A 7,997-nucleotide genomic window follows, 5' to 3' on the forward strand; every position below is an offset into this window, starting at 1 on the left:
ATTTGTATTATGTTAGACGGGTCGCATTCCCTGTGCCTTTTTATGAATTTATGTGCTTGTACAGTATATTTATGTCTAACAAAGTTGTTTGATCTTGGGTTGTTTTTGTTTGTTTGTTTGTTTGTTTGTTTGTTTGTTTGTTTTTCTCGTAAACCGGGACTCCGGGAATTGAAAGATCATAATCTCATATGCCAGACATTTTTTTTTTCTGTCGCAGTTTAGCAGTTATGTGCTCGTGAAAATAAGAATGTTGATCATGCCAGGCACTGAGCTCTTCCCAAAAGCAGCAAAGGCGTGTGTAGTGACTACATAGTTATTTTGATGTCTTAGGTCAGCGTGCCAGTAGAGAATGTCATATAAGTCGACTCCTGGGATCATTTTGACTCTATTTAAAATCTTATGAAATAGTATATTTCTGACCGTCTTTATTGTTGCCCTTTAAGACAAGAGAATAATGAATGATAAAGGCCCTCTCGCAAGTCCCGAATTCTCTCCATAGGTAATTTCTGAAGGATAATTTTTCCAGTTTATATGATTTAGGAACGACAATAAGGGCAAACCATTTCTCGGGCTCAACAGTATGATGTCCTCAACCATTTCCCCGGCCCAACGGTATGATTTCCGCGGGAGGACCAAACAAATTTTTATACAGTATAAAGTTAATCAACCTGATTGAGAGATAAGATCCAACTCGAAAGAATCAAATTTAAGACAAAAAATTAGGATAGATTACGCATCTTCCCGAGGGTAGGCCTACATGATCTTATGTTGGTTAACACTACATCTCATTTAACCTAAGACAAAAGCAATTTTTGAAATTGACAATGGAAAAAATGGTGCACATTTGCAGAGAAACGGTTTGATAAAACCTCATCGAAGCATTGCTGTTAATTCGAATGTAAATTGTTCCTTTAGAATGAATGGGATGTTAGATGGGAAAAATAAAAATCATAAATGCTGGCTGACAAACATTTACTCGCAACAATTTCTACCTGTAAAAAACATTATCATTAATTGATCAAAATTGATATTCTTCAAATTATCGTTGAAGTATAAGGTTTCTCATTTCAAAGGTTCCTAAGGTCCGAAAGTAAAAAAGAAGGTACATACTAACGAACCCTCGATATAACGGGTGCTGTTCGTTATTCCGAAGGTTCGCTATTACGAAGGTTCGTTATTCCGAAGGGTCGTTAATCCGAAACACGCAAATTCCCTATACCTACAGGTTCGTTAATCCGAAAATGAAAAAGGGTTCGTTAATCCGAAAATTTGTGTCGTTATTCCGAAGGTTCGTTTTTCCGGAGATTGAACACTGAACCTTCGGAATAACGAATCTTAGGAATAAAGAGCCTTCGGAATAACGAACCTTCGGAATAACAAGCTGTAACCGATATAACGAACCTTATTTCAATTTCCGATTAAGGAAATTTCGGAATACCGTAACTATGCTGATTGTCGAGTGTATGGAGTTTCATTTCCCTCTCGTCATTGCTTTACAGGCTCGTATACAAGCACTGGGATACAGACCAACCAACAAAGGGGAGCTCCCAAATGTATGATACTAACTGCGTATCGGCCAATAAAGATGGGAAATGGCGAAACGAATGCTGCTTTGCCCGATACGCAGCCATCTGCGAAGCTGAACCCCTTTCAGGTAGAGGTGATCTCAGTTTACAAGTGTTGATACGACGGTTCTAGGGCAATCACCCCCTGGACATTTACCCCAGACCCTTCCCCTAGTTCTAACCCTATAATCTTAATCCTGGACCTAATCCTAACCCTACCAAAAACCCTAACCCTAAACCTATAACCCTAACCATAATCTTTACTCTAACCTTATCACCTAACCTTATCACCTAACCAGTATTTAGCCGGGGGGGGGGGGGGGGGGGGGGGGGGGTGGTTGTCCTCGCAAGGCAACCTGATACGAACACGACGGTTTTTTTCTATAAATATAAAGTAGGTAACAGGTGAAAATAATGAGATAAAGCTGCGAGAGCATATCATATCTGATAAAATACCTAGTATGATATGCTCTCGAAGCTTGATCTCATTATTATCATCCTTAGTTACCCACTATAGAAGAAACTGTCATATCGCCTTGTTTGATAATCGATTTGTGCGAATTCCTCCAAGATGAAAGACAAATATTACACAGAGATACAGATATGGGAATTAGGTCGAAATCATCATCTGTTTTCATTGAATTCGCCACTCTGAATGTTCCTACATATCCTAATTTGGAGGATAAGATAGAACAGGACGCTGTTTAATAAAGCTGTTCGTAAAGTTACCCATGACTTTATGAACGACTGGAATATCAAGCGTGCAGCAATATTAATAGAGCACATCAGCAAGAGTTTGAGGAAAATTGGACAATCCGTCTAAAAGTTATGAATTTTTGAAGTTTCTGCTTAGTCACTGCAGGATGAGAAGACTACTACAGCTTGTGATGTCACATGTGTACAACTATATAAAGAAAGTATAAGGAAAATTAAAGATTTTTCACTTTTCTCGCATAATAAAAGAACACTTGACTTCCCTCTTTCAGAAGGCAAGGGGAATAATATTACCCTGAACATACGTCAGTGACGAGTCGAGGATATATGCACTTTTTTCAAAAAGTAACATTTTGTGAAATTCTCTCTATATTTTCCTAATAACGTTGTACGCATGTGACACCTTACACTCTAGTAGTCTTCTCATCCAGCAGTGACTGTGCAGATACTTTAAAAATTCATAACTTTTGAACGGATTGTCCGATTTTCCCCAAACTTTCACTGATGTGTTCTACAAATATTGCTGCATTCACTCAATCCACATGTATACAAAGGTGGACTTGTCCTTTAAGCAACTTCACCTCAAGCAAGAAGCATATACGTAATAAGCAAAATACTTCACAGATTTCATAGGATGATGACAAATTAGAGGAAAAAAACAAACAATATATAGTATTTGATTGCCTTGATTGATTTTCTTCAAGATCTCCAACCTTTGCCGGTTGTTTCGCAATGCAGTACTCTGGAAGGAAATTAATTGATACAAACCCTGTTAATTTGTTTCTTTTTGTTTTAATTTACTGTTTCGAACACTATTGTGCAGAGTGCGATCAACCAGGATTTATTTCCTACGACGGACGCTGTCTTCGCTTCCAGGAGATGCCAGATGACTTTAAGGGCCACTGTGAGGTACGTTACAGAACAGTAATGTTGTCTTCTGTATAATATCCCAGATGCATCTGCAGTGATATCACCGCTACTCCAGTGGACAGTTCCGTAATGATTACCTCGGCATTGCAATGTAGCCATTTGTACACCTGTGATTTTTGGGAAAGACACATCCATTCGGGCCGATAAAACTCCTTGACCAGACACACAGGTACGGCACAAAATTCGAGCAGAAAATCTTTTGAGTACACTGCAATCCTATCCACTTTACAGCCGTTACCAAAAATTACGCAGTAAGACACACACAGACACACACAGACACACAAAGAACTAACAAACCTCTAACAAATGTGTCTCCTTCTTGGTAATTCCTTCACTGTCCCCCCCCCCCCCCCAAAAAAAAAAAATGATCGGTGGTTTCTCAATAACGGCATGCACATGCGTGTGATTCCTAATTTTGTTCATCAAACCCGGATAGCCAACGTGTTCAGCCCTATATAAATTGCCGCTGTTAGAGACCATCAGTAATACAAAGCATGTAATCATTTCATACGTCCAATAAGATTTAATCTTCGAACACTTTGATCTTTTCTTAAAAGTGACCGTAAAATGCTTTTTGTTGCGAAAGTCACAATCAAAGGGTCTCAATATATTGCTTTCATTATATGAGCTTTTATGAAAGGAGACGTTTCCCCAAACTTAATTGAGTTGGTATGAATGTATAGTGACTGTGTAAAGACGTGTAAATAGTGAGAGGGGAAAATCAAACACTCCGTTCGACATTCTTGATATGAAAAGTTTACTTTTACCGGAATGATTGCTAATATCTACTTAGTAATGACAAATGTCTGTCATTATATGTGTGCGTGTGTATATATATATAATATATATATATATAGCGAAAATTTTGAGCAAAGAAAATCCGGAGGTCTCGGGTTCGAATCCCGATGAAAACCCATTTTCTTTGCTCAAAGTTTTCGCTATTTATTATTACAATTGTTTCTGGTCAGTTTTTCCTTCCTTGTTTCGAGATATATATATATATATATATATATAATGAAAACAGACAACGGGAAAACTGACCACAGGAACAGTGATAAATAGTGAAAACTGAGAAATGAAAACGGGTTTCCATCGGGAAGTTTATTTAAGTATTTATATATATATATATATATATATATATATATATATACATAAATAAACTTCCCGATATATATATATATATATATATATATATATATATATATATGTATATATATATATACATATATACAATTATTTCAACTTATACCAGTACATAATGTCTTATGCCAGTATATAAGGTCTTATAACCCATTATGCCTGATACCAGTATTTCCCATTTCATGCCTCTTTGAATATAATGTGTGCAGAGATGCCGAAGGGCGGGTGGAATTTTGGCTTCACCAGACGACCAGAGTAGCTCGACGTCACTGCGCCTGTTCCCTCTCCTGTACGGAGTGGAGAGGTCTTGGCTAGGCATCCATGACTTGGCGGAGGAGGGAAAATACCAGACGATGTCTCTTCGAAGGTATTTTCGAATATGAGTTTTTTAGTATAATTTTTTGTCTGTACACTCTTAATTTCGCAGCGTCATATGCGTCCTGCCAATCTTGATTGCTGATAAGAGAAAGCAGCTCAAAAATGATGTGATGCCGTACATGAAAGGATTTTTTGTTCCGGCAAGGGATTGGATGGTGATAAAGTAAAGAGCATCATGTCGGATTGTCGTTACAAGTCCCTCCCCGATCCTCTGCGTATATAGGGATATAAGCATTTTTTGATGATCATGTTTGTCAAGCCGCTGTATGCTATATCTTCATCAATGTTATATACGGGCAAAAAAAAAAATGCAACAAAAGATTACATGGACGCTAAGGCTAGATCATAGTGCACCGTTTTGTTTTGTAAAAGTCAGAAATTGGTTCAGCCAGCCAAATAATATCAAGTCATCAATGAAATCAAACCTTATGACATGAGTAAAGACTAGTTGACAGGCACTCTGATGAAATCGAAGAATGTTAATGTTTCATACTACAAGGATGATTTTCTGCAAGACTCGACGACGAAGAGTAAGATCTTGCTGAATGGAGAAGACATGCAACGGCCGAAAAGGAACATTTTTTAAACGTTTTTTTTTTTGTCTCAATAGTATAATTTTCAAGTAAGAAGTTTTATGAATTACACAATCAATTCGATATATTACAAAGTTATGAGCAAATTAGACGCCCTTCTTTCTTTCAGTCTTGACTTTTCGTCTTGGGCAAAGTCACAACCAAGCACCTCGGCCGGATTCGACTGCGTCAGTGTAGGACCTCAGGGATGGGAATCGAAATGCTGCTACGAGAGGCTACCGGCCATTTGCGAATCAAGTGAGCAAAGACACTCATTTAAATCTCACTAAAAAACTATACAATTCATATTCTATTTCATAATAGGAAATGTCGTGAAATAAGGAACCATTTGATGTATTGTTGTATAAGTATAACACGTTCTTCACAGAATTATTTCGAAGGTGGCCTCGTCAGTGTTGTTACTTCTACACCAGAGGCTCCAGCCATCATCATAATTTCCTTGACATTGTCAGGTGCCAATTCGACACCTTGGTCTAGAGGGATATCTTCCGTTTTTGTTTGTTTGGGTTTTTTTTTTAGCAACAAACCAAACCAACCGCCGACCATACCTTTTGTCCAAGGAAGTAGGATTTTGGCGGATTCGAACTCCGGGATCAGATCCGTTTAAAAGTCAAGGATCTCGTACGCTGTTACCACAATTCTCCTATATGTCCATTTTTATGTCTCTGTGAGAGTGTGTTCAGTTGAGTATATGTAGTACGAAGTCACGGTTGTTCCACATTATTCTTTCCACCAGGATGTAAACAAGGCTATTCTGAGCACTTTGGTACGTGCTTCAAGTTCCAAGACGTATCAAGAAGCTGGCAGGACCAAGAAAAGGTTTGCATGGAAATTAATCCCTAAACCTTTTTTATTTATTAGAGATGATTGTGTCAAAAGAGAATTGGTCTCACTCGAACACGCAGGTACACAACCAACACCAAATTGCTACATTAAAAGAGCAGAATGATCAGTTCACGAAATGAATGTAGATTCCGTTTGAGGAGATGTCCAGCCTTCCTGTTGAGCACAGCATGCTAAACATGTTTAGGCAATACTGCGCCTTACTAATGCGTTTGCGGGGATGGCTGAAGTTTCACCCTTATGTCGAAACTCACGTATTCAACATAACTGGGCATTTAAAGAAACAGCCTCCCCACTGTCCTCGCTGCGCGATCACCAATATCCAATTCAATATTCGAATTCACTCATTTTATGTGCAGATGTTTTTTTTTTTTTTTATTAAAGGAATGTGTTCAAAGACGCTTTGGGGAAACAAACTTCTGAATATAGAGTTACCACTCTCAAGACCAGCGACGAATTTTGCAAAGTTTAATCAAGAATTTCGACTGATGTCTAAAATTTAATTAAAGTCCCTGTCGAGTCCCAGTACGACACTGTCCGGAATTTAAGAGAAAGTCACAGATTTTCACCAAAAATCTTATGTCAAACCAAACAGATGGCAATAGACATTAAGTGCGCCCTGAGAGTGAGAAGATGAAGTTAAACAGTCAGAGATTTTGCCCTTTGATGCTCTGTTCTATCACCGTCACTTCTAGGACGAATGCACAGTTTGCAAAACTTAGCAATCCCCTGATATACTTCCTGCCATCACGTCCCAGAAACCATATATCTGTGGCCTTGCTCTGAATCTTACCATCAGCATTTATACTATTCATTGTTCCATAATGAAGTTGGGGTAAAAAAAAAATAAATTCTGTTCTTCATATTGTATAAGTGCTTGTTTTGGATGCAGAATTTTTAAAAGTCTCTTAACGGCTTGATTCTTGACTCACTCTTTGGAGGTGTTTTGGAGGACCCTAAAGTTCCGTTTTTCTACCAATTTTTCACATCTGTGTTAACCAATTTCCTATGATGTATGAATGAAATAGATGTGACCAGATCCATCTAACTTTATGCTATACAATGTATATATGCAATGAAATTCAGAGGTGCCGATTATATGTTTCAGGCAAGATGATAAACATCTGCGACTTGAAGAAAAGGATTTCCTTTCGCCTTCCAGTTTCCTTTCCACCCCTCCTTTGTGGCCTTGAGGGCCTTATGGGCCTTATAGGGACATGTTTCAATCACCTTTTAATAAAACTGTCTGAAAGTGATAAGACCCTGCTGGAATAGTGCTGGATCTAGAGAACACATTTTTGATACGGCGGGCGCCACGTTTTTAAAAGTAGGGAGGGGCAATTTATACAAGCCAAACGAAAAGAGCCTTCAGCCCAACTTTCTGGTGCCATTTCATGGGGGTGGAGGGCAGGTGGTTGGACTCTATGTATTCCTAATATGTATTATCAAAAAAGTGGGAGGGGGGCAGAGTCCGATCCGCAGGCCCTGATTGCAATACACTCTGTCTTTGGGCTCGATTGTTCCATGTACCATGTACCGATATAGTTTTGAACAACTTGGCCTTTACAGCACTCATCTGCAGCCCATTCTTTATGCCCAACTAAAAATAAGTGTATTTTTCTTTTCAATGAAATGACAAAATGGCTGATAATCTATAACACTGACAACAAAGGCTTATTATCTCACCTATCCCTCTGGCTCGCGCACTACACTTATATCACGGGGGAACGGGATATGTTGTTAATAATATCCAGTCAATTGCATTAGGACTTTTGTTTGTTTGTTTGTTTGTTTGTTTGTTTGTTTGTTGTTCTTTTTTGTGGGGGGGGGGGGG

Source organism: Diadema antillarum, unplaced genomic scaffold (assembly GCF_040938485.1).
Source record: "Diadema antillarum isolate AM-2024a unplaced genomic scaffold, OU_Dant_1.0 scf00000057, whole genome shotgun sequence".
NCBI classification, from domain to species: Eukaryota; Metazoa; Echinodermata; class Echinoidea; order Diadematoida; family Diadematidae; genus Diadema; species Diadema antillarum.